Raw genomic sequence first — 27,345 nt, forward strand, 5'->3', positions numbered from 1 at the left:
TCCTTTGGCAGAAGTAGAGAGGAAGAGAGAGACTGAGGATGGGAAAGAGAAAAATAGGGACCACATGAGGTGGGCGAGGATGCTTGTCCCAGGACTACCCAGACTGGTTGGTGCTGGCTCCCAGTAGGTAGATGCTGCCTTGAGATGTCTCTATGATAACTTGGCATGAAGATTAAGTATAACCAAGAGTTTCAAAGATCTTGTACAGCCTGCATGGTTTGATCACACAGGAAAAGCTACTGTTTTTGTCACATGTCATAATCACATTGATGTAATATATAGCTTAAGCTCACCAATGAAAAGTTACTACACACACACACTTTGCTTCTAGCTCTTTATGCTGCTTGTGCATATCCCTGTTCTTCCCCAAAGTGTGACATCTATTGTCTTAAGGTTTTCCTTTGAGCGCCCTGTGCCTTCCCATTGTGGAGCCCCTGGGCAGATACTTCAGTTGTGATTGAGGCCTCTAAATAGGTGATGTCTGACAAAGGATGCTGCTGACCTTGGGGCTTGTCTGCTTCCTCCAGTGATGCTGCTGGAGAAAACTGCCTCAAACAGTTTTGGGCATGGCCTATTACGGTACTGCAGAAGATCGGTTTGAACCATAAAGGCACATTGTTGCTTCATTGTTATATATCATATTCAAACTACAGAAAACACCATTATTTAGTATCCCATTTAACTTAAAAAAAAAAAAGTGTAAAGCATAGGCAGTTTAATGAGTGGAATATTGATAAGAATGTCCTGACTAAGCATATTCGAAGTTGAAGCATAAACTGAGAATTTCTTTCCCTGTTAAATCCAAAAATAGTAACCATTTGACATGCAGATTTGAAGTCAGTAATTATAAGGCAAAATCACTTTTGATCTTTTTTTTCATGGCTGACTTATTCTCCTACCTTGTCAGATGAAGACTTTTATCTTAAAAATATGCCTTTTTTTACCCCTCAATGTTTCCTACTTCTTTATTCTCCTTGAAAGGTAGATGACAGCAGCTCTATTGAATGTCAACAAGCTGAGATGTGTCATTAAATTTTAATCACCTTCCTGCCTGTGAAGTTGATAATTGGAGATCATTTATTGGAGCCTGCTGCTCTGTTGGCTCTTTGTAAATTCCAGCCGTTTGAAAAAGGCAAAGAGCCCAGTTCTCACTGTACCGCAAACTCATCTCGAGCATGAATTTTGTGCCAAATTCCCCAGCATCCAAATGCCATGAGCCTGAGGACCTCCCTTGGGCTCATATTAGATTTTCTTTCTTTTCTTTCCCGTTAACGGATGGAATAATTGTAATGTAATGTCATGTGGAAATTGGCAGGCTGGCCTTACTTATCAGATACCAAGCAACGATTCTCCTTTACTTTCATCTTTATTCTCAAATACACTCCAAAGCTTTGTCCTTGCTTGCTTCTGCTTTGCTGTAGACAGAAAATGGATGTGACAACTAACTGCAAACACTCTCTCATCCAGTCCAGAGCTGTTGTAATTTTATCTGTGAATTAGTGTCTCTTTTGGTCTTGTGACTCTCCAGCCAACTGTCACCTGCACTTCTTACTTTTTTTCATTTCAGCTCTATAGAGCTAGGCTTTGTTTCAAAGGGGATGCTTCTTCCCTTCATTCCATGACCTGTCCTTGACCATCATAACAAACTACCAAGTTTATGGAAGGAATTACACTGCTGATATGTAGCTTAGAAACCTCATAGTTCAGAGTTTCCAACACTGTAAAAGGAACTGTGAGGCCTCACACTCAGCCTCTCTGCACTGGGGAGGGGAGCACTCGCACTCACTCGCGTACTCTCCCTTCATCTATTCATTCAACACAGAATTATTTTGTGCATAGCACTCTGCTGGCATCAACGGGATAGCTGAGAATAAAGTAGATATGGTTTTTGTCCTTGAAGAGCTTTTAATTTGGTGGGGAGATAGACATCAAAAAAGTATTACATGAATACTTGGTTACAATTGTGATCATTGCTATAAAGGAAGTGTGCAGAATGAGAGCATGTAATAGGGAGACCTGGCTAACAACGGTCAACATTTCTCGAGTCCTGGCCATGTACCAGGCACTGTGCTGCACCATTAGTGGTATGAAGTCATCGAATACTCACAATTATCCTCTTATCCTTGTTTGACACAGGGAAAAACAGAGGCACAGAAAGTAACTTCCTGAGAGTCATACAGTTTGAATGTAGCTGTTCATACAGCAATGTTTTGTGAGAATTTCTTTGTGCTACCTTCTCACCAATACTTTGTGGTATCAGATATTAAATTTTTGACTATGATAGGCATGAAATTATATCTCAGTGTGTTTCAAGAAAGAAAATGTAATTGTAGAAAACTGTGACTCAGCAACAAACAATATTTACATGGCCATAATAATGTTATCTGAAAACCGATTTAACTGAATATTTTGAGAGAGTAGTCTTTGGAGGATGCAGAGGAAGGAAAGTGTGTATTTGTATATGTGTACATGTGTCACGTGTGTGTGTGGGGGGGCGATGCTTAGTGAAGACGATGTAAGGTGGTCAAATCCTAGTATACTTGCGCTATTTTGAAACATGAAGGTAAATACTAGAAAAAAGGATAAAGAAAGGAAAAGATGTGGAAAAGTTTGATTCTAGGGAGCAGGACTTGAGATAGGGATGGGTGTGGGCTAGGGGCTGCTGTTTCTTGTTGCAAGCTTTATCATTCTGTTTGACTTTGTTTCCTCTCAATTCCATGAGCAATCAGGGGTCCAAGGGTCACCCATCAGTGCAGCCTGCAGAAGCATGGGAGCCTCCAGTACCTCCAGCCGGCGTACCCTCTCCAGAAAACCAGAGCAGTGGTTTCTTCACAGAGGAGCTCAGGGTGGCTGCCACTCCCCATTACCACCAGAACCCAAGAGCAATGGATTTCCCATGTATCCTCAAACTATGGGGTCCACAGTGAGGTACTGGGCTAGGATACTGTTGTGTGAGTTTTAATGTTCAGCGTCACCTAGTGCAGGATGCGATGCTCAAAGGAGAGAAGCATTTGTCAGATTTCCTTCCCTCCCACCCTCCCTTCTTTTTCTGCATTTGATTAGAAAGGAGTAGCGGAAGTGGAGAAACAGAAGCAAGCAGTAGCCCAGCTGTCTGTTGTCATTTAGAAACAGGGAGGTAAGGTATGGGTCTGTGAAATTTCAATCAAGAAGAGCAAATGTTTTGTTGCTCCCCTGGTGGAAGATCTCTGGGCATCAGAGAACAGGTGCCCTGGGTTTTCTGGGGAGGAGATCGCTCTACCTTCCCCCTGCTCTCTGTCTCCCTGGTCTTTGTGTTAGAAAAGAATTTATTATAGCACATGTATGGGAGGAAGCCCAGGGGACTGCTTCTAAGAAATATTTGTGAAGAGGTAAAAAAAAAAATGCTTTTAGAGGATAAGATTTTCCAAAGCCTTTGTAGTTTTGTTGTCTCCTTTGATCCAGCTATGAACATTGACAGATTTACCAGCACAGGTGTTCGCTAAATTAGGCTACTTCTAATGGATAAGAATTTTAATAAATATGAAAGTTCTATTTATAGCATTAATACTTTACCCCTTTAGTTATGTCTTCTGCGCAGTCCCAGAAAACGTTCTCTTTTCAAGGTCTTTGTTCCTACTTATTCCCTCTTTGCCTGTTTCTGTCCATCATTCTTTTATCTCATCAGCTATTCATTCAACAAATATTTATTAAGCATCTACCATGTGCCTAGATTGTTCCAGTCACCAAGGATGTCTTGAAGACTAAGGAAACAAGGTCTTTGCCCCTCTGTGGCTTCTCTTCCAAGAAAGGAAGTCAGGGACCAATATTAACAATGAACAAACTTTGGTTAGCACTGTGAGAACAGGGACCATATCTATTTTTGCTCACATTTGTATCCCAGCACCCGGCACAGTGCTTGGCAAATGGTGGCTGCTCAGATATTTGTGAAATGAGTAAATGAGTGAGCGGGTGGTAACACGGTGTTGGAACTGAGTGTAGAATACTTTTAGTATGTTTGCCAATGAAGATATGGGGAAAAGGATTTTGGCAAGTTTTTCATTTGTTTTAAATTTAACAGACAAGGGATTCCTGAGCTTGGTTATAATCACAGGGGAAAAAAAAAAAAAACCCAAGGGAGGACTGGTGAAAGATGTTGCGCTAGGAAGGTAACTGATTGAAGGAGATCTTCGAGGAGGGGATGTGGAGGATGAGCAGGATGTAGGGGATGAGGATTTAAAGGAGGAGAAGCAGCATGCGAGACAGTCTCCTAAGTGCCAGGGTGTATGCTAGGCTCTTGGGTGTATTTTCTCATGTAACCATCAAAATGGCCATTTGGGATAGATATAATAATTCTCAATTTACATGTAAGGTGACTGAGAGGTGAAATCACTAACTGAGGTTACAGAGGAGTAAATGTTAGCATGGGTTTGTGTCCAGAACCTGCACTTTTACCATTAGGCCATGCTCTAGGCAGGTTGGCGTTTGGAGTCCTGGCAAGGAGTTGGCATAGGTGAGGAGTCAGGTGGGGTCCTTTGAGGTTATTTTCATGTTTAAACGCAAACACTAAAATTTTAGAGAGTGTGATAACCGGGCTGCTATACACAGCACTGTTGAAATTGGGTCAGAGGTTTTAAGGTTGTTACATTCTTGGGCAGGGAGGGCAAGTTTCTCATTTTGAAAAGAAAGCTATCATAATTTTGTGTATATTGTTAAAGTGTTAAAATAATTTGTGGCATCTTTATTCTTTTGTATCAGGAGGTGAATTAATTGAGTTTAATAAAAGTCTGAAGAGATGATAGGTCTGGGACTTCAGAGCTCTGATCCTGCCGGCAGAGGGCTTTGATTTGAATCACGGTTCCAAGGCTTCCTGGGCAATTTGCTAAATCTCTTTGAGCTTCTCTTTCTTCCTGGATAAAATGACAATGACAACAATACCTTCCTCAAATTATGTCAAATTAATTCACACAACTTCTTTCTTTAATGTTAGAAAGTTCAAAGATTTGTATATGAAGTCATCTTTATTTTCCTTATTTCTGATACGCATGTGTATTTCATATTTTTATGACAGTCACTACAATATTCTTTGACACAGTTCTTGACTCAGTGAACACATGAGTATTTATTTTTTTCTTTGCAGAAGCCTGTGCTGCAGGGTCTCTCCTATTCCCTAATTAACAATATTTCTTGAGTATCTGTTATATGTCAGGCATCATTCCAGGTGTTGGGGGGATGTGGCCATCAATGAAACAAAATCCTGCCCACATGGAACTTAGTTGGTTGATGACCAGATGCTTTGCTTAAAATGGGCTTATTTCCTACCTTTTGTGGTTGAAACATTGGTTAGGTTTCCACTCAGTGAAACTTTTTATTTTAATTACCTTGCACAAAAGCATGTAAATCAAGTTACTGAGACAGGATTGGATTCAGTTTCACATTTGGCACTAAAGTGAAATTGTAAGGTAAGTAAAATTAAGGATTGTAAGGAGATATATAAATATTTCAGCTGGCACTGTTGGAATGAGTAATTGTCTTGGTCTGTTCAGGTTGCTTTAACAAAACACCGTAGACTAGGTGGCTTATAAACAACAGGAATTTATTTCTCACAGTTCTGGAAGCTGGAAGTTCAAGATCAATATGTTGACAGATTTGATGTCTTGTGTGGTTCATAGGCGGCCATCTTGTCTATGTCCTCACATGGCAGGCAGAAAGGGGACATTGTCATCTCCTCAGTCCCCTTTAAAGGCATTAATTCCATTTATGAAGGATCCACTCTCATGACCTAATTACCTCTGAAAGTCTCTGCTTCCAAATTTCATCACATTGATGATTTAGGCTTTGACATATGAATTTGGGGCGGGTGGAGAAAAAAACATTTGATCTATTGCAGTAATAAAACCCTTAAGAGTCAGTTTAATATTTTATTTTTATAGACTTTGTGCTTTCTTCTTTTCTCCCAAAGTAGAAAATACTGTATAAATTATCTTCATATTATTTAATCTCTTTAGATGAAACGTTAAAAGTTTTATTCCTTACATATGATACTATAAGAGGCTAGATGCATTTCAGATAATTATTAAGTGTTATATTGGTTTAAGAGAAACTTGATGAGCTAGGGAAGTAAGGTTTATAAATGCCAGAAAAAAATATCTGTGACTAAATCATGCACTGTTAATAAATATTTTCTTCTGCAAGAATGTTGTTCACCTGCTGTTCCTCCTTTCCTCATTTAAACACCTTTCCTTGTTGACTGAATTCAGATGAGAAGTTCTTGGCTTTATTCATCTGCTCCCTGTCAAAAATGAAATAATGGAATGAACAGGTGTGAAGTTAAATAACAAATCTACACAGAATATTGCCCCAGTTAAAGTGATGTTTGTGGAATCATGTTTGTTAATGGATTAATCTCTTCACTTTAAAGTATCTTGATAAAAATTTAAGCCTAATTAATAAGTAAATGTTCTTAATTCTGAGCACAAGAAATAACATAAAAAAGGATCTAATTTCAGATTTTTTGAAGTTTTTGTTTTTCTCCAAACTTCTCAATGTGTCACTACTATAAAGAAACTAATAGTTTCTTCCTATTTTCTTCTGTTCATTTTCATAAGAAATTTCTTTGTTTAAAGATGTCTTAGGACATATATTGCTGTGAAAGTTTTTATTTCCTTGGGAGATAAAAATATTCTAGTCTTTAGTTGTAGACCTTATGGCTCCATTAAGACCATTATCGGCTAATTTGATGATGCAGGGAGGAGGTGGTGGCGGGCAGTAAGTGGACAGTAACTTTGCTGCAGTTTGTTACTGGTACAAACCAAACCAACTGATGAAAGTATTGTGATATTATTGTTTTATTAGTGCATTTGAACTCTGTAATTAATTGTATAACATCTAGGATTGTTATGTCTTCCTAATGAATAAGCCTTTTTATCATTATGGAATGCCCCTTTTAATCAAGAGTAATATTCCTTGTTCAGAAGTCAAGTAGTCTGATATTCATATAGCCATACTAACTTTCTTTTGATGACTATTTCCATGATATATTTTCTTCATTCTTTTAATCTATTTGTGTTTTTATATTTAAAGTCAGTTTCCTTATGAAGTATGTAATTAGATCTTGCTTCTCTTCAGCCAATTGAATGATCTTTGCCTTTAATTATATGTACCATTTAAGTAACTATAGGTGTGTTTGTATTTAAATCTCACATCTTTTCTATATAGTTCTATTTCTATGCATCCTATTTTTCCTTGGCTCCATTGTCTTTCTTTTATCATCCTGTTTTTGAGTATTTTTATGATTCTATTTTATATTTCCCAATAGCTTTTTAGTTATATATCTTTTTAATTTGGTTATTCTATGATTTTCAATACATATCTTTAACTTACGATAGTACATTTTAAAATCATATTATAGTCCTGTTTTGTGCAAGTATCTCACTGTGGTATATTTCCATTTCCTCTCTTGTTCTTCACCATATTTTGTGAAACATACAATGCCTTTTAAGTATTTTTACTTCACACAATTGTCTTTTAAAGAGATTAAAATTAATAAAAATGACTGTCATATTTATTCACATTTTTTAATTTTCCATTTTCTTTATTTTTGTCTGGTATCCAATTCCTTCTGCCTGAAGAACTTTCTTTAACATTTCTTGATGTGCAGGTCTACTGGTGATTAATTCTCTTGGCTTTTGTTTGGGAAAAATCTTCATTTTGCCCTCATTTTTGAAAGGTATTTTCGCTGGATACAGAATTCTGATCTGACCAATTTTTTTTCTTTCAGTTCTTTCAAAGATGTGACTCCACTGTCTTCTGCATGCTTAATTTCTGACAAGAAATATATTCTGCTTCCCACCTTTGTGCTCTGTGTGAATATTTCTTTTTCTCGGGCTACCTTCAGGAATTTCCCTTTAGCTCTAGGTTTTAGCAGTTTGATTAAGATGTGCCCAGTGGCGTTTTCTTTGTATTATATTGTTTGGACTCTCTGAACTTCTTGGATCTGTGGTTTGTTGTCTTTTGCTAATTTTGAAAATTATATTTTCAGATACTCTTGCTGTCCTGTTCTCTGTCTTTTATCCTTCTGGTACATGTATATTAGACTATTTGATATTGTCCCAAATCTCTTGGATGGTCTGTGCTTTATTTTCCTCACTCGTTTTTTCTTTTGTGATGGATAATTTCTATTGGCCTCTTTTCAAATTCACTCATTCTTCGCTCTGCTGTGTCCAGTCTATTGATAAACTTGTGCAAGGAATTGTCCATCATATACATATATGTATGCATTTATATATTCTAGAGTATCTATTTGATCCTTTTTCATAGTTTCCCTCTCTCTGCTGAAATTTCCTATATGTGAATGCTGTTGTCCACTTTTTTTCCATTAAATCCTTTAACATATTAACCACAATTGTTTTAATGTTCCTATCTATCTGATAGTTCTAACATCTGAGTCATTTCCGGGTCTTGTTCTTTTAAATGCTTTATTACTTGATAACATATCTTTTGTTATTTTCCTTTTAATATGTCATACTTTTTCATGGAATGCTAGATTTTTTAAAGAACAGAAAAGATGGAGGTAAATACTATTTACACTCGAAATTGATGCACTGTCAGGCCCTGAGTGGTTATCAGTAGTGAACTGGGTTTGCTGTTGGCTGTAGTTACCTTCAGGGCACATGTCTTTAGATTATTCTGAATGGAGGACTGCTGACACTTTGTGCTTAGCATGAGGCCTGCATTACAGTAGAGCTTTGTTCAGCGTTCCTGTTCTGCTCTCAGCTATCATCAGGTCCTGCATATCTGAGTTACAAAGGGGTATTATACCATGTTCTTGTTCCTCCCAAGCTACAGATTGCTATTGCTGGATATCTGGTAAAGAGTCAAAGTGAGGGCTGGTGGGCTTTCTTGGTTCTCTCCGTCTAGCCTCAGTCTTAGAGAGACCTTGTTCATCTACATGTTGGGGGTGAAGCTTTCTTAGTATTTCAGATCTCTGTCCTCACTACAATTCTTGCTCTCCCTCCTCCACCCAACCCCCACCCTGCCGCATAGCTATAGTTTGCCCTACATCTGTGAGGGGTTTTTACAAGTGAGTGAGGGCATGTATCCTGTCTTCTCTCAGTGCTGGTAGGTCTCTGCTTTGTGTCAGTGTAGAGGCCTGTCCATAGATTTTTGTTAATACAGGAGTCTCTGAGGTAGAGACATTCTTAGTGCATGGGAAAGCATTGGAGAGGTAGTTGGGTGATAATGATGACAAGACAAATGTCTTTAAGCAGGGAAAGAAATAGGTAACTGAGGACATGCCTGGATAACCTCATTTCATCATAGGAGAAACAGAAATGATGGGAGCCATTGGTGAATTTATAAAAGAAAACCTTTATTAGACTGCTAGTGCTAATTTTTAAATTATGAGCCACCTTTCTTTGGGGATTGTCATTAGAGAAGGTTTTCTTCTAGACTTTGTCCTTATTGTTCTTTGGGTTGGTTGATTTACCCAAACCGGACTCTCAAATTCCTTTACAAGAAAATGTAGAGAATGTATATATATAAATATTATATATTACATATATCTTCTAATCAAGTCCCTAGAATTACATTGTTGCATTAATTTGAAAGTTTATTAGAAACTTCGTTGGTACTGAAACTGACTCAACACTAAAATGTTCATCTCAATAAAGTGCCTCTTGGCTTCATTTAGAAATTAGTACTGAAAGCTATTTCCAAAGAAATCAGATGTTAAGGAGAGAAAATTAATTTATCGGTAGCATTTGGTAGAGGTTGTAGCTACTGCTGTCTTGGTTCATTTTGCTTAATGTTAATTGGGTACTGGTGCTTGAAATTCACCCATGTGAATTTCAGTCAATGGAAGATAAATTCTTTCCTTACTCAGTTGAAACTAATCAAATTTATGCATCTACTTTATAATAAATGCCCAGGACCATATATCGAAAGAGATGCTATCAGAATATAGGCATTTCCTGGTTGATTTGCAATTCACTCATTGTCATAACAGCTTCTTGGTAGAAGGAAGTTTCCAAGTCTCAAGATTTTCCATCAGACAGTCACCATATGGAATTCTCTATCTTTGGTTTAGAGCCATGATTTCAAGATCACCAAAACATCCCTCCATTCTTATACAAAATATAAATTAGCTTTTTTCTTTCTCTCTTTCTCTCTCTCTTTCCCTGTCTTCCTTTATCTTTTCCTCCTTTTAATGTAGTCTACTGAAAGGTTGTGATTATAATTCAACAATGTCAGTTTATATGGTTAAAACTTCAGTGTAGTTACAGTTCTTTCCTGAGAACATATTTCAAGATCAGGTAGCAAATTTTTGTGATCCCAAATTACTTGGTTGACAACGCTAATGTTTTTTTCCCCTGAAGATCATATGGTACATGTTTGAAACCTGATGATACTATGTTTTATAGAATGCTTGTGACAGAATGCTAGAAATGCACATTTAAAAAATTAAAAAAAAAAAGAAATAATGATGAGATTAAGGAAGAATTTTTTTAGCAGAAAATATTGGGATTGTAGATATAAAAATAACTGAGACTATAAAAATAATTTTGTAATCCAGTAACAATCATCGTGATTCATGATCATGATCGTGAGCCTAATAACCATTATATTAACCACCATAGTCACCTTCAACTGAGTACTTACTAAAGGGTGGAAACTATGCAAATTATTTTACATATACTTAAAAAATTTACCATTACAAAAGTATATGAAGTGTGCAGTGTGCAGATTGGTTAAGGGTATGGATTCAAGAGTGCTTGGGTTTTTATTCTGCTCCTCTGTTTGTCATGTATATGATGTTGGGGGCGAATTTCTTAAACTCTTTGTGCTTCAGATCCCTCATGTGTACAGTGGCAAAAATACTAGTACCCTAGGGTTATTGTGAGGAACAAATGAGATAATACTTGAAAAGGCTTAAAACAATCTGATACATAGAGGCAATCAATAAGTAGTAGTGCTAAGATTCCCTTAATGTTTATTTTATGCTAAATCAATACTGAGAAATTATTGTTGAGAACCATATTCTTTCTAAAATGTTCCCTCATTCTCTGTCATGTTCATTAAGGAAAATGTCTGTATTTGACAGTCAATGGTATGTTATTTGTTCTCTTTGTGAACTAATAATTTGAAAGGAAACAAAAATAGAGTATAAAGAAATAGGACATAAAAAGTATTCTTGGATAATATTGTAAAGTCATCTCTGTTTAGAATGCTCAAAGAATGCCTGAGTTAACACTCATTCCTAACAGAAGATTGTGTTCGATGAATGCCATTCTCATTATAAATTGATTGAAAAGAACTGCTTGTACTTATTCTTTATTTTTCTGTAACTAATAATGTAAAAATACTCTTGACATTTTTAGAGTCTCTGCTGAATAAAGTTGCATTAGTTAAATAAAAAAAAATCATTAAGTTGAAATGCAAGAAATAAAGAGATAGTTTACCAATTTTTAGATAAACGAACTTTATTTTTATATAGAAAGCTATGTTTTTTGTACGTAGACTTTACAAATATTAATATTGTTTGCATTATGCAAACCATGGTCATCATTATTAACACATAAGCTAGAAAATGCATATTGATTTAGAGTAGTTCTAAGCAGCAGTCTTTCTGCTGCTTTAAGGATTTTCCCTTATTGATTTAACCTCCAAAGTATTGGTGAAGGATTTAAAGAGAACATATAGCTAGATTTTTAGGGAAGCAACTAATTTATTATAATTTGAAAAAGAAAAGAAACTCAAATAACCATCTAGATATGAGTAGGTGAAGGAATAAGGCTTGCATTGAGATTAAGGGTTGGCATCCTTCTGCACCTAGTGAATAATCAATGAATTTTAATTGATTGATAGAACTTTATGTAATAATTGTCTTTATCATAGATTTTTCTCTTATACTTTTCATTTAGCTATAATTTTTATTTATGACCAACTGAAAGGAATTATATATACTTCACATATGAGGAACATATATTCATGGTTAAAATCATTGCTTATTTAATTTGATAGCTGTAATTTTGATTTTTATGAAAAGAAAATGAGAGATTGTCTTTTATATCATGACCAATTCTTCATCAAATTACCTAATGTACAGCTGAGATAGAGAGCCCCATTGATCCTTCTTTAACACCTTCTTAAGGTGTTATCATGCTTGAAGACTAAGAGATCAGAATGTCTTAAAGACCTAAACTCATCATTAATCCTCATCGCTACCTTTGAAAAGTCTGCAGGATATACAAACACTGTTTGGCTTTGATCTGAAAGCTCATGTCACAGCGTGGATGTATCCCAGGTTGTGCTTGAGTCAAATGTATAAGAAAGCACATTGGGTCGGAGAGGAGAAATGGCTTGTCTGGGAGGAAACTTGGGCTCTATTGTGTCTCACTTCCTATGTGACCTTTGGGCCAGTTATTTCACCTCTCTGGGTCTCTCCATGTTCTCATCTTTGAAATGGTGGCAATTGGAGGAGGTTAGTTTTTTTAAATACCTTGTAAGGTCCTTATATATCCAAAATCTTATAAAACTGTACTGCCATTTTTCTTCTTTTTAAAATTGCTATTCCTTCAAAGGTAGGTACAAAATGGAAGGTTCTGCTGGGTGTTGGGGGCTGAGAGGGAAATGTCGCTCTGACCTAATACACGAAAAGGCGGTCATTGGTTACTTTAGGTAACAGGCATGTATTCATCACTCACTGTGTCTAAGTGTCTTAGGGATCATTAGCTTGTTAGAAACAAACATTTTCAAGACTGATTAATCAAAGATGGAAACTTTATTGGAAGCATACATGAGAATCTCACAGAGCCCGATTGTATAGGTGATCCTGGTTTCTGGGCATAAATGATAAGTCAAAACGATCTATTTTTTGCCTCGTCTGAGATTTATGGCTGCCCTTTTGCTTTTTGTCCATATAGTCTTCCTTCTTTCCATCTCTTTAAAGACTGGCTTTCCCTTGAGTTGCCTCAACTCCAGCTTTACATTGTCTCTGTCTTGAAAACAGATAAACTAGAATTATTGTGTCCTGATTCCAGGTTCTCATAAGAGACTGTTTGGCCCAGTGTAAGTTAGATGTCTGCATATACTCTAGTGGGAAAGGCATATAAATAAAAAAGATAGGTGTATTGTTCGAAGTGCTACAGGAGCACAGCATAGAGCATCTCATCCAACTTGGGACATTTAGCTGGAGCTAAGTGCTAATAGACAATGCTACGAGGAACGATGGGAAAATTTAAACAGAATGTGAAGCATGAGCGGCGTTAAGAGCTATGCAACTGTAAAGTGTGTGTATGTGTGTGTGTGTGTGTGTGTGTGTGTGCATGCTTGTGTATATGAGATAAGAAACCCCTCAGGACTTATATAGTGGGCTGAGGAGGTAGGCAGGAGCCCTGTCATGGAGGAAGTTGACTCTTGTCCTTGGCAACAAATGTGGTGACATGGCCATCTTTTATCTTGATTCTTGTGTTGCATAAAGTGACAAAAAGCCAGAAGGAACATATTATTTAAATGTAAAATTTAAAAATATTCGAGCCACTTGATATTGTTATTTTTAAATAACTGGCAATGACAATTGTTGAGAATGACAAAGCAATAGTTCTGATTTTTACCATAATTGAATCCTGCAATCAATGTCTAAGAAAGCTCAATTTTGATTGCCTCTTAAATAAAATTTTCTTTGTACTTATAAGTAGCTGGAAAAAATTTTAATATTTAAAAAGTGGTATTAGGAGACTTTGGGATGCGATTTTATCCTACAGGATGAAGAAACTATGCCATTTATTTCTACCTCATAATTGATTTAACCTTCTAAAAAATTTGATTTTTCTCCAGAGAGCATAAAAACTAATGGGAGATTTTTTATTATTTATTCAAAATGCTAAGTTTATAATTTGATTTCTAGCTTCTAATTAATTTCATCATTTCTGAACACTTACAGTTGAATCTAGTTGGGTAAAATGAGAACTGTCTACTGGCCAGTGAGATTTGAGACCTTGATTAAAAGAGGAGAAATATGTTCCCACAAAACTGATCATTGGAAATAAAATGAATACATTGGCAGTAATGTCTTGTTCTGTTGTTATTACAAGCACATTAAGCATTCATAGCCTCATTTTCAAAGTTTGTTACATCCAATTTTGCTAATGTTGTCATAATAAAATGGCAGCTTGTTTATATTGATTAGGTACATCTGAATTTCCTTGAAGAATAGAGAAAAAGAACAAAGTATGCATTTTTTAGTGATTTGCCAGTGAAAATGAAAATAAAGGTCATTTATTAAACACACTTTCATCTGAATCATTCTTGTGTACCTGGTTAATATGTAAAGCTCAACTAATTATGTGGTTTGGCTTGGAATTTCGCTCATGCTTGTTGCATTCAGACAGCTGGTAAACTTTGTATTAGAGCAGATGAATGCTTATTTACTTGGCAAAGAAAATAAACAGATGAAGATAAATATGTTTTTCTTGCTTGGTCATTAGGAAGCTCTGTAACCTAAAGTTGACTGTGTTTTCTTAAGTGATGTAGTAAGTGCAGCTTCTGGAATCAGAAGTACTGGGTTCAAGGCTCAGCTTTATCAATTAATAATAGTACGAATTGAGGTTATTTCCTTGCTCTAAAAATGGGAGTAATGCTAATACAACTTTATGAGACAGCTGTAATATTTAAACAGGATTAAGTATAGAAATAGTTTAGTGTAAAACTCACCACAACTTAAAGCATTCAGTAGACATTCATAAATGTTGTTGTTATTATTATTGTAATATAATCCTCATGGAGTTGACTAGTTTTTTCTGAAATTGGAAATGGGAGGTTAGAATATATCAGAATTTTCCTATATAATGCAGACAAAGCTGTTTTTTAATTTCTTGAGAGCTTTGGATTAATTCTCATTTCCTCTCTGCCATTAGGAAGAAACGGGAAGTACTATGGAGTGCTTACTGCAAATCAGGAAATTAAAACATTTAGCTGTCACCATGTCCTGGTGAAGCAGTTCTTTCTGCCACACTTATGGATGTGAATGGTAAGTTTAAAGAAGGTTATATTATTTGCAGAACATTGTACAGCTAGAAAGTGGAAGATCCAGAATTTGAACCCAAATCTGCCTGATTCCACTCTGTGGGCTGCCCCAAGTTCTAGAGGCTGAGGCTTCATGGTGTCTTCTTAGATAGCAGGAAACACTTACAAACATGGAGGGCTTTGTTTTTAATCTATTTCCTTCTTATTCTGTGGGTCCCAAGCAGCTTTCCACTACATTTTACAGATGTTGGGCACTGATAATTTATTCGATGCTTATCCATGTCATCATCATGCTGGCAGTAGTGGGATTTCAATGTGGAAGGCACTGGGCTTTGCGTTTTTCAGAAGGACCTTATTCACCTTGAAGTAAAATATAAAATATGTCACACTCCATCTCGAAGCAGCTCTTCAATACATTTTTGAAAGGTTGTAAAGTGATAGCCAGCTTGCTGATAGAATGAAAATGTAGGCCCCAATTATTACATCTGATGATTTTTGTGTTGGATTATTCTATTCCTCAGTGAAATAACTTTATGTGTAACATTTCTGGGGGGTAGATATATATATGTTTTTTGGCAAGGTCATAATTACTTTTATGGGTTTTTGGCCCAAACTTTTCAAAGTTAATGCATGTCTGTGCAGGCGTTCACTGAAGGCATGCTAAAGCAATGTTTCACTGTAATTGGTCATGACCATTCACAAGTGAGTCATTAGTTTCTTGAAAAAAAAAAGTGAGGCAGTTAATTTAAGTAAAAGGAAAATGCAATAGTGGTCTAATATGTCTATTTGAAATGAAATGTCCTATAATTTTAATTTTTATGTTTATACTTTTCAGTTCCTTACCTAGATTATACTATTTATTCAAGCATGTTTTCTAGTAATTCTTTCATAGGCTATTTTCCCTGTTTGTTTTTTTTACTGAAAAGTTAAAAAATTAGAAAAAAGTATATAGAAAAAAATAACAAGCTCTTTATTCTTAATGCCCTAGAAAGAAAATTTTGAATATTTGGAATTCTTTCAGACCCTCCAGGAAATGAAACATTGTAGATCCATCTAATGTGTCCCTTAACTACAAAAAAAAAAAAAAAAAAATCCTATTCTTTTCTCTTCTTCTCAGGGACAACTATGGTGAGCTTGGTGTATAGACTTCCACTCACAGTCTGCTTTTCTGAGACTTCGCCTATCTTTTCTAAAGTAACCAGAGAACTATGTCAAGTTTTGGTTAATCAGACCATGCAATCAGTCTCCTCATAGACAATGGATAGGAAGTGAATCAAAATACACTCTAGGATTCCCCAGGTTTTACTTTTTCTTGGTCTCCTAAATCTTTCAGGTATTAAGTGACCAAGTCTTTTTTGCATCTCAGGTTAACCGGAGAGACCTATGCTGGTGTAACCCTGAACTCTTAATGATTGGCTCACAGTAGGAAGTGGTTTCCCAGGTAACACTGAGATTATGAGTCTCAGAAGCCTTAAACGTGTCCCTAAACTTCTAGCCCCTCCCAGCATCTTCATGCAAGGATAACATGGAAAATTCCTAGATTTTATTTTGTCAGGGTACCTAACATCTGATCCCTAGATGGCCACTTATCACTGGGCCAATAAACCACTGGAAATTGCAAGTGAGAAGAGTTGCCTGGTGGCTTCAGTCCCTTCAGTTTGAATAGAATGACAGGACCCACTTATTTCATGCATATCAGTCTCTCTTGCCTTCATTGCTACTAGAAGCCCAAACCTCCCAGGTTATGTGTCAACATTCATATTCTCATTTCTATTCTGAATCCCCCCAAATCTGACCTCTTCATACCTTTCCAAACACTTTCAACGTGCACCCAAGAAATCTTTAGCAAGCTCCTCTATATTTGCATTCTCTTTACCTACTTTGACTAAGTGAAACCTAAATTTTTCCTGAAAACACTGCAGTCCTCTTGAGTAGAGGCCATATTTTATTCTCTCCAGTAACTCCTCAGTGAGTAGGTGTGGACCAGGTATCCTATACTTGTGTCTCATTGCCTCTTCTCCAGCATCCTTTAAAAAGGGAAGCACCTCATAATACCTCTTTTTGTTGCTGTCATTGACTCCCCACTCATCTAGTTGTTGTGGCAGAGGGTTCGGATGTTGTGTGCTGTGGAGTCAGACTGCCTGGGTTTGAATTCCAGTGCTACTACTTAGCTGCGTGATTTTGGGCATGCTGTTTCATTTCTGTGCTTGTTTCCTTGTCTGTAAAATAAAGGTTAGTGTGAAGAGAAATGATGATAAATGAAGGTTCCTCAAAATGTCTGACATGTAGTACATGCTTAATAAATGTGAGGTATCGTTTTTAAAAATCATTATCGTCATTTCCTTATGTTTATCTTCATAAATGACTGTAGTGTATCTGAAATCTCAGTTTCAGGCAAACTAATGTTTAACCACTGCCTCCTTCCCTTCCAGCTCGCTTCCTCTGATGACACTTCTCCAGCATTTCTCCCATCCCACCAAGGTCTCCAAGCTTCAGATCCTGCTTCCTTTCACTCTCAGTCACCCTTCATGTCATCATTATCTTTCTTACCCATGTTAGAGTTTATGGTCCATTTTCACAGTCCCTGTTATGCAGCATTAACTCCCTTCTTCCTCTTTCCTTTCTTTGTAGTTACCTAGAAAAAACACAACTCTACTTAATCTAATTTTCTACCTATTCTGCTAGAGTCCAAGTACTAAATATTCATGGAAGAAAAAAAAAAACAACTTTCGGATTCATAAATTTCAAGTGGGGACTCAATGCTGCTCTGTTAATCCTACTGAGTTTTCTAGTCTGTTCACTTTCCCGTACTCCAAAGTGACTGTTTCACATCTTTTTCCTCTTCAAATCTATATTCTTCCTCTCCTGCCTCAGTTTTTCTGGCTGTCTTATTAATACATTGGCTTTTCTCCTTCGATCTCCTTTGCTTGTTCCATTATCCATACCTGTAATCGTTTTGCTATTAATGAATCACCTCACAACTTACTGGCTTCAGACTAACTACTATATTTTAAAATTATTTTTCTCTGTTTCTGTGGGTCAGGAATTTGGGAGTGGCTTGAGTCCTCATGAGGTTGCAGTCAGATGTCGCTGAGTCTGCAGTCATCTACCTTGGATTGGCTCACTTGCTCGTATGGCTTCTTTGTGGTGCTGCTTGGGTGTCTTCACAAATGGTGACTGGCTTAACTTTTAGTGAGCAAAGAGAGTTGGACAGAGGCTGCAATTCTTTTTATGACCAAACCTTGAAAGTCATACAGCTTTACTTCTACAGTATTCTATTGATCCTACATACTAGCCCTGATTTACTGTGGGGTTAGGCTGAGGGGTGCTACTCAAGGGCATGGATACCAGGAGATATGGATCATGAGAAACTGGTTACCATGACACAGCAGCCTGACTGCTAAATGTTGGCATATTCCCCAATGCGAAGAGAGGCATTCTCCCCCCACCCCCATATCTATACTCTTGCCCTTAGAACTCATTCACTCTAAAGGTTTTATATATCTAAGCTGTTGAGACTCAAATTTACCTCTACTCCTAAATATTAGATCCATACTTTCAAATGACATTTTCAGTTAGATGTCTAATAGGTATTTTAAACTTCTCAATATTTTCCACTTCCTCATCTCAATAAATGGCATCACTCACTCAAACCAGAAATCTGAGAGTAATGAACTTTCCTTTTCCTGATGAAATTCTTAGTAATACCTTCAAACCATAGTCCAAATTCATCTACTTTGCTCCACCTGTTACCACAATTTAATTCAAACTATCATTATTTCTTTTCTTGTCTAAATCAAAAGCTCCTAATTGATTTTTCCATTTCTGTAATCCATTATTCACTCATCAATCAAAGTGATCTTTAAGAAGATCAATATTATGTCTTTACCAATACTTAAATACCTCTACTGGCTTCCCACTCCACTTAGAATGAAATCCCTTTTCCTCACCCTGCCTAAAAGACCTTCCATTAATGCCACCTACACATCTCTCCAACCCTATTTTCAATCACCTTTTTCCTTGCTTACAACATTCCATTCATACTTGTTTGCCTTTTCATCTTGGAACATGCCAAATGCATCTCAATGCAGGGTCTTTTGTGCAGGCTTTCACTCTGGATCTTGGTATGGTCATCTCTTTCTGGTCATTCAGGTGTCAGCTTATGTGTCTAACTTCCTCAGAGAGAACAGTCCTGATTATTCGGGTCATTCTCAATCTCATCACCTTGTTTTCTTTTCTGCACATCATCTGCTATTTCTTGCTTTATTTGTTTGGTGTACATACTCCTCAGTAGAATGTGAAGCTCCATAAGTGCAGAGGCCTCAGGTTTCCTGTTCACTACTGTATTTTAAGTTCTTGGAATAGTACCTGGCTCATATTAAAGTCTCAAAAAGTGTTTGCTGAATGAAAAAATGAGTTGTTAACTGGTCACTCACTAAGGTACGCTTCTTGGTATCATTTAGATTGAATTACCCTTGGAATATTTAGGCTATCATAAGAGAAAAAAAAATATCTAGGGACTATTTAGTTTGAGGACAATTCTTTGGTGTGTTCTAGTCCACAGAAAACAACCCAAAGACATTTTCCTTTGTAAGACAGATATTGACTTTTTCACATCAAACATCTGTCCTTTTTATGTGTTCTATTCTAAGAATTCCCTTTATCGTTCTTGGTATTTAGGCAAATGTGCCTACATTCTAAGAATGTTGTAATTTCAGTTCTAGATAATTATGCCTTGGGGGGGGGCTACAGGTTTAAAGTATTTTGTATTAATAAAAATGCATGTACCTTTATGTTGTTTACTAAGGCTTTTTCATTTGCAGAATTATTCTCTACAGCTCTGGCTCTCAATTTTTTATTGCCAAATTTATAGTTAAACCTGGATCTATATTGTCGAGAAATCATTTAAATGTTTCTTTTCCTGGCAAAACGCCATAGCTTATTTTTCTGTTGTTGCATTAGCTTCAGAATGATCATTCTTCTTTGTTGCAAGTCACTGTGCTTTTCCTTTAGAATGAACCTGAGATTCAGACCTCTGTGACACCCCTCCCTTAATTCAATTTAGCTCAAAACCTCTTCCCTTCTAAAGTGTGAGACATTTCCCTCTACTTTGTCATTTAAGCTCTTGTACATTGCTTTATTTTCAATTATGTTATGTTGATTAGTGATGTTCTATGATACTGCTTTCCTTTTAGATGGTTTGTTCTTTTATTACCTACGGCAATACATGCTGCACAGCTGACATTCAGTCTGGGTGGGCGCGCACTGCTCTCCCATTCACGCTGGACTGGAGACCCACCAGAGCCAACTGTGACTCTTAGTGACACACCTCACCTTGCGAAGTGGGCCCTAGAGTTGTGCGTGGATTAACTTTCCTTCATTCCTCTTATTCTGTGCCACAATGTTTTGTCAAATGTAATCTTTTCCATCAGTTTAATTGTACAAACATTTATTCATATTTGCTTAACACCTACTAATCAGATGCAATTCTGAGTTCAATAAAAAATACTTCAGGGATTTTAGACATATCCAGAATAATTAATTAATATACTGACCATAATAGTCAAGGTTCTATCAGAGAAACACAACCAGTAGGATATCTATATCTACATATCTATATATGTCTAATTTAGTATGTAGTATGTATGATTCTCATTTCTGGATTCTATATTTGTTAATTCACCTGCTTGCTAAAATCTTTTGTAAGCCCAAAAGATTTTTGCGGTGCTTTCGTGGCCATTCATGATTGTACACAGAGCAGAGAAAAATTGAAATTGTCTGATGCTCATCTTCCCAGGTGAGATAGAATGGCAATGCCCTGCCTTCTTGTTTCAGCATTCATACTGTACACAAGGGTCTTTCTCACAGTTTCTTTAGTGCCACATTTTTCATATTTTTGTTTAGTTGGCAGTTTCACTGTTTAAAGTCCATAAGCCAAGTTGACATGTAAAACTAACCAATATGCTAATATTTATTGGTCGTTACTGTGTGTAGGTACTATTCTCAAAGCCTTCATACTTATTTAACCCTCACAACAGTCCTCTGTGGTTAGTATACTATTATCTGAATTTTACAATGAGAAAACGCAGGTGTAAGTAAGGAAAAGTAACTTGCTTTTGCTCAGGATCATGCAGTAGGGGTGTGGTGAAGCCAAAAATCAGACTCCAGCAGCCTGGTTCTCTGTTCCCTCTTAACCAATTCACTCACTCACCTTATGTAAAGAGAAAGTTAGCTATGGCAGAAAATCTCATAACTTCACAAGTGCACAAGATTTTTACGTTAAAGGCACTGTTGCCTCTGCTGACATTTGCAGGAGGAGAGTCCAGCATTCTGAGTGGGGAGTTGCTCTCTCTTCTGTCATGAACTTTACCTCAGCCAACTTAACCCAGGGTTTGGCCTGGTTCTGCATTTGATGAGAGCACAGTTGTGAAACAATTAGTTATTTTAACTATTTATGCATTTTTAATCAGCCTGGAATAAACTAATGCTTACAACAGAAGCCAAATACTTTTGAGAAACAAAGTTCACACAAAGACATCTATTGAATTATGTTCTGTCAATGTTTATGCAAAATGAAATAACCCCAGAGGTCTCAGGTAATCTCCATAATCACAGTATGGCTTAAGGTTAACCAATAACTGCCTTGAGGCAGGAGGATCTGTGATTGCTGGAAATCTCTCTTATAACTGTTTCCATTGTAAAAAGCAAAACAAGTCAAAACAGAAATGCAAATTATCTGCTACTGAAATTTAAGTAAAATAAATAAAATTGAGCTTCACAAAAAATTGATAATGGCAGTCTGACATGAATAGCATGGGGATTGTGACTCATTCCAAAATATTGAATCTTTAACTATTTCCATAATTTGATTCAAAATACTATGTTTTTATTCTGTTTGATTTGTAGAACTCTCAAAATTATTTGTTATCTTTCAGCTTATGGATGCAGGTTACCCATCTGCTTACTGAAGCAATTCCAAAAAAGGACTTGGAAACTGAGAGAATTTAAGGAGTATTGATGTCGGAGATAGAGGTTAGGGGTCCATTCATATGAAGAATATGCTATGTCTCCTGCAACCACATACAAAATCAGATCAGACCACCTCTACTTCAGGTCAGCAAAGGCGCATGGCCTTATAAAACAGAGGCTGACCCAGATGGGTGTTTGAGAAGAAATACATCATCCCAATGGGTGTCACACTTCTCTCTCTCAAAGCACAAGAGGCATGTGGAAGAGTGAAAAGACAGAATGTCAACACATATCAGGAAAGAGTGAATCATAGTTGAAGGAGATAGCTTTCAGCTGCTTCATGAGGCAACAGATGTTTCAACATATATTTTAAGATGTGTCATATACCTAAGAGCGTATTTGATCATTGTACTATAAAAAGGTACGAAGACTTGAGCCCTATTCTTGGTAGTAGGTATCTGTATCTATATCTATACCTTTATCCATATCTATCTATATATATCTATATCTAATTCAGTGTGTGTATGTGTGTGTGTGTGTGTGTCTGTGTATATAGTTGATTCTCATTTTTGGAGTCTATAATTTGTTAATTTATCTACTTGCTTAAACTTTTCGTAATCCCCAAATCAATATCTGTGGTGCTTTCACAGTAGAATATTTTTCCCAAGTAAAATGTTGGATGTAGGTTTTTTTAAAGTACTGCAGGTGAACAGTATCAGGTACATTAATGTTCTGTGGAAAATGACATTAAAAATAGTAGGTCTTGTGTTGTCAAAACAAAGAAATGAAAAGTTCCTCAAGATAAACAATAGATGGAGAAGGGCGGTATTAAAGCAGATGAAGAAAAGCAGGCAGTGTCGAGTACAGAAAAATTACCATTAGCAAAGAAACTGAGGGGAAGCCTGATAAGAAGTGAGGGCTTGAATAGAGAAGTGGCTTATAAGCTACTCAGGCCCATGCCGAAGCAGAAAGCCAACCTGATTGTATGGTAGGGTAGCAGTCAGGAGAGGGAGAAGGTCGACTGTATTCAGAAGATGGTAATTTGGTCAAAATATGTTTCTTTGGAAGAAAAAGAGGCATAATGGGTGGATGTCTCAGACCTTAGCTGACTCTTGCAGCTTCTTTCTACACCAGCAACTGCTGTTAGCGTCTGACTTTAAGAATATGACACAGGGTAGTAAATGATGACTTCCTAGAGAGCACAAAGTGTTTCCTTTTGGTGATGGCTTTTCTGTCAATCAAAGACATTCTCCTGGGTGAGCCAGTGAGGTCAGGGAAGCCTTGGCAGGGGCGGGGGGAAACTGACTCTGGTCCTTGTAATTACTCTCTGGGGTCCTTAGAAGGTGGGAAATAGAGGGTAATGTTGTCTCTGAGGCCAGAATACCTGGTTCGGATGCAGCTCTGCCACTCACGCCATCTATGACTTGGTGAGTTACTTAACTTTTTAAAATCCCAGTTTCTTCATATGTAAAATGAGACTGATAACATCTCTCTCATAGGGTTGTTAGGATGATTAACCCAGATAATGCCCAGTGCTGGGCTTGAAGTGTGGCTCTAAAAGTTCTGAAAGTGTTCACTAGTATTGTCACTTTCATAGTGTGTCTGCTGTGTGCCTGGCTATCTTTTGCTAAGATACTTTTGCTTTAGTTATGTCAGTTAAGACTCATTACAACATGTGCAAATTGCTTTTATATTTACTTTTTTTTTTTTCACCTGTGAAACAATTGAACTCAGAAAAAATAACTGGTCAAGATGAACACATGTAGTCACTATTCGAAGCTAGGTCTTTCCTGATCTGATTCCATGTTAACTGTACTGTGATGCCAGGCATATGGAAGAGTAGATATGCAGCATTATTGGAAACCGACATCTGAATAGAAGCAAGAGGCTTGGTTCTGGAGACCCTTGGTTACAACAAGACCCTTATGATGGTGACACAATAAGACCTCTCACTGTGGCTGATGACGGGAACACATACTTTTTTGATCCCTTGATATGTGCTACACATTGGGAAAAGAGTTTTTCCTTTTAATACTAACGGGAATTCTCTGAGGCACTTACTATTATCATGTCCATTTTGCAGATGAGGAAATGGGGCTGGTAGGTGGCAGAACCAGAATTGGAGCAGACACCTGCCTGGTCTCACAGTCTCTGACTGCCCTCCCCCCCCTCCCCCGCCCCACACACACCCACTGTCTTTCGCTGCAGCTGTAGTCGATTGGCTCCACGCCTACATGGCTGCCTCATCTCTCACTGCTCTTTTGAAGTACTTTGTACTCATCAAATCTGACTCTTCACTGCCATGAAATCACCTTATGCTCTCTGACTGTCATAGTTTTCCAGTATTGTCATCCATCTCCATATCTTCTCCCCTGTAATTTTTTAAGCATAAAACAACCTGTTTGATATTTTTTTTCTTGAAAGCCCTGCTCAACTTATCTGAAAACCCATATCACTTATTATAGATTTACTTATTCAGAAATTATCATTCGCTGTTTGTATTCTTTGTATCGTTTGCTTTTGTACTCTTCATTAGCCTTTTATATATCTGTGCCTTTTCTTTTTAAATATATTATCATAGGGTCCATGTCTTCTTTTTTTAACTCCTGGAAATCCTTACTTTGCACATTGTCTAACTTAATAGATATCAAGCAATTCAGTAATTTCAGGAAAATTGTATACTTATCAAGAGAGAAAATTTTAAAACATGAAAGAAAACAAATTTATAAAATTACAGCACAAGTCATAGCTTATGGATATTAGAATAAAGAGTCTTCATCATCTTGATTAGATGATGAAGTGAAAAGAAAATGAATGAGTGCAGAAAGTCATAGCCAAGGGAAAAATTATAATAAAAAGACAAAAATAGATGGAACATACATTGGGTCATGTTGGATGTGTCACGTTGGATGTTACCCCCCCCATTTTAGGAGACTGGTCAACTGTGTGCCCCAAATCCTTTAATGTGTAACAAAACGCAGGAGCTATTGTGACAGGAAAAATTATGCTGTATGGAGATACTAAGCAGAATTTAATTTCTCTATGTGCCTTTTTTGTAGCCTTCATACAAAACAAAATTTTTTATATTTCGTGATATTATTTAATTATCTGATTTCATTCACGTGAATGAGAGATGATTTAGAAGTAAAACTGGTATTCAGTTTAGAGATGTTTATTGTATCTTCTTCCAATATTTGGTTACACAAGGAGCAAGCAATTTCTGTAGTCATATAGGTTTAAATAGTTTCCAGTTTAAATTTTTAAAAGAATTTTATTCTATAATTTTTATCAATATGTTCTCTTCTGTTGTGTGTGTCTTAAATATATATCTGCTTTACAAGACATTTAAACTGCTATTCAACTCATTCCTATACTTGCTCAATTAAATCTTTTCATAGGAACTATAGTACACTGGTAGAATATTTCGAAAATCAGATTTTTATGATTAATTTTACTTCTTACTCCTTTCTCCAAACTTTCCTTAGGAATATGTAGAATCTGTTCCTATTTCATATATTAACAGATGATATTTGTAAGAGAGTATGAATTCTCTTAATATCCCATGACTTTTCTCTTAAATATCTTCCCATCTTGCTTTAGATATTTCTAGAGGGCAGAATGTAGCTATTTTGTACCATCGTTATATTATCTTGTATAAAACAGAGAATTAAAAATAACTTTCTCAAAGAGATTTTTCCTCTTTTTGGATCAATATTAACTAGAATTTCTCAATGTGGTTCCTGCCTTATTTATACCCCAAATAATTCTTACAAAGTTGACTATTAACATGTGAAAAAATATGAGTCATTATTACCCTGTTTACTGGCTCTTTTAAATGTGTGCAATTGATTTTAATTTGGAACAGCTGGAGAACAATCAGGTGAAATCTCTGCTGGCATCGAGTAATAATTAAATCATCCTTGTGCTAATACCCACCACCCTCTGTTGCAGATGGCAATGCTGTCATCCTCCAATGGTCTTTCTCAGAGATGGCTCTAAATGTAGAATCTCTGCTTGCTTGCAGTAAATCTGACTTTATTTGAAAGGTTAAGTGGAAGATAGGACATGATTGCATCTCCTCGTCTCTAGGTATGGCTGTCATTTTGTTGAAATTGTAGACAGATGTGGAAGATGGTTTTGCAAAGCACTCAAGTCCAGAACTATAAGTGGTATATGTTACTAATAATATGTTTATTGTAATCCATCTGCCTCTTATATGAAGAAATGTGGCTGTTTTCTACAAAATATATTATGTAAAAGCTACCTCAGAACTTTGTGTGTGGGATAATTCTTGAGAAGATGGGGGGTTGAATTGCATGTGATCATTGGATCTGATAAGCAAGCTCCTAAAACCTCCTTTCTGTATTTATTTTAAAAATCTCATTCAGGTAAAATATTTTAAGTGCCTTTGAATTTATTAGACAAGAATAAGTGCATTTAGATTAAAATTCTTCCTTTCTTCCAGCTTATAGCAGATTCCAGGAATGTTCCCCGTGGGCGACCTATTCCCCACCCTGCACCAAGTCCTTTCAGGAGATACTGCCGCATATGACCAACGGCCGCCCCCCTCCACCCCCCGCCCCCTGAGAGCACTCTTTATTTTTTATTTTTAATTTATTTTTCAATTGCAGTTGACATTTAGTATTATTTTATATTAGTTTCATGTGTACAGGATAGCGGGAAGACATTTATATAACTTACAAAGTGATTCACCCCCGATACATCTTGTACCCACCTGGCACCATACATAATTACAGTATTATTGACTGTATTTCCTATGCTGTACTTAACATTCCTGTGACTGTTTTATGACTGATCATTTGTACTTCTTAATCCCTTCATCCAGCCTCCTCATCTGACAACCATCAGTTTCACCCAGTCCTCCAACCCCCCCATCTGACAACTATCAATTTGTACTTCGTATCTATGAGTCTGTTTCTGTTTTATTTGTTCATTTCTTTTGTTCTTTAGATTCCGCATATAAGTGAGATTGTATGGTATTTTTATTTCTCTGTCTGATTTTTTTTTCACTTATCCTAATAACCTCTAGGTTCATTTATGGTGTCACAAATGGTAAGGTTTCATTCTTTTTTATGGCCAAGTAATATTCATTGTATATATGTATCACCTCTTCTTTATCTAATTGTCTGTTGATTGGCACAGGTTGCATTCATATCTTGGCTATTGTAAATAATGCTGCAATGAATATAGGGGTGCGTGTATCTTTTCAAATTAGTGTTTTGGATTTCTTTAGACAAATACCCAGAAGTAGAATTATAGGGTCAAAGGTAGTTCTATTTTTATTTTTTAGGGGAAACCTCACACTGTTTTCCATAGTTGCTGCACCAATTTTTAATCCCACCAACAGTGCGTGAG

The 27,345-nt window shown here is 36.6% G+C and overlaps 1 long non-coding RNA gene across 4 annotated transcripts in view; it reads left to right on the forward strand.

The window, feature by feature from the left end:
• Window positions 1-27,345, forward strand: part of LOC107514394 — a 224,459-nt gene that overhangs the window by 21,531 nt on the left and 175,583 nt on the right. For all 4 annotated transcript variants that reach the window (XR_001597769.2, XR_001597771.2, XR_001597770.2 and 1 more), the window contains exon 4: window positions 14,892-15,004. This is a non-coding gene — a long non-coding RNA (uncharacterized LOC107514394). The remainder of the gene's footprint in view (window positions 1-14,891; window positions 15,005-27,345) is intronic.

This window comes from Rousettus aegyptiacus, unplaced genomic scaffold (assembly GCF_014176215.1).
Source record: "Rousettus aegyptiacus isolate mRouAeg1 unplaced genomic scaffold, mRouAeg1.p scaffold_m13_p_2, whole genome shotgun sequence".
NCBI classification, from domain to species: domain Eukaryota; kingdom Metazoa; phylum Chordata; class Mammalia; order Chiroptera; family Pteropodidae; genus Rousettus; species Rousettus aegyptiacus.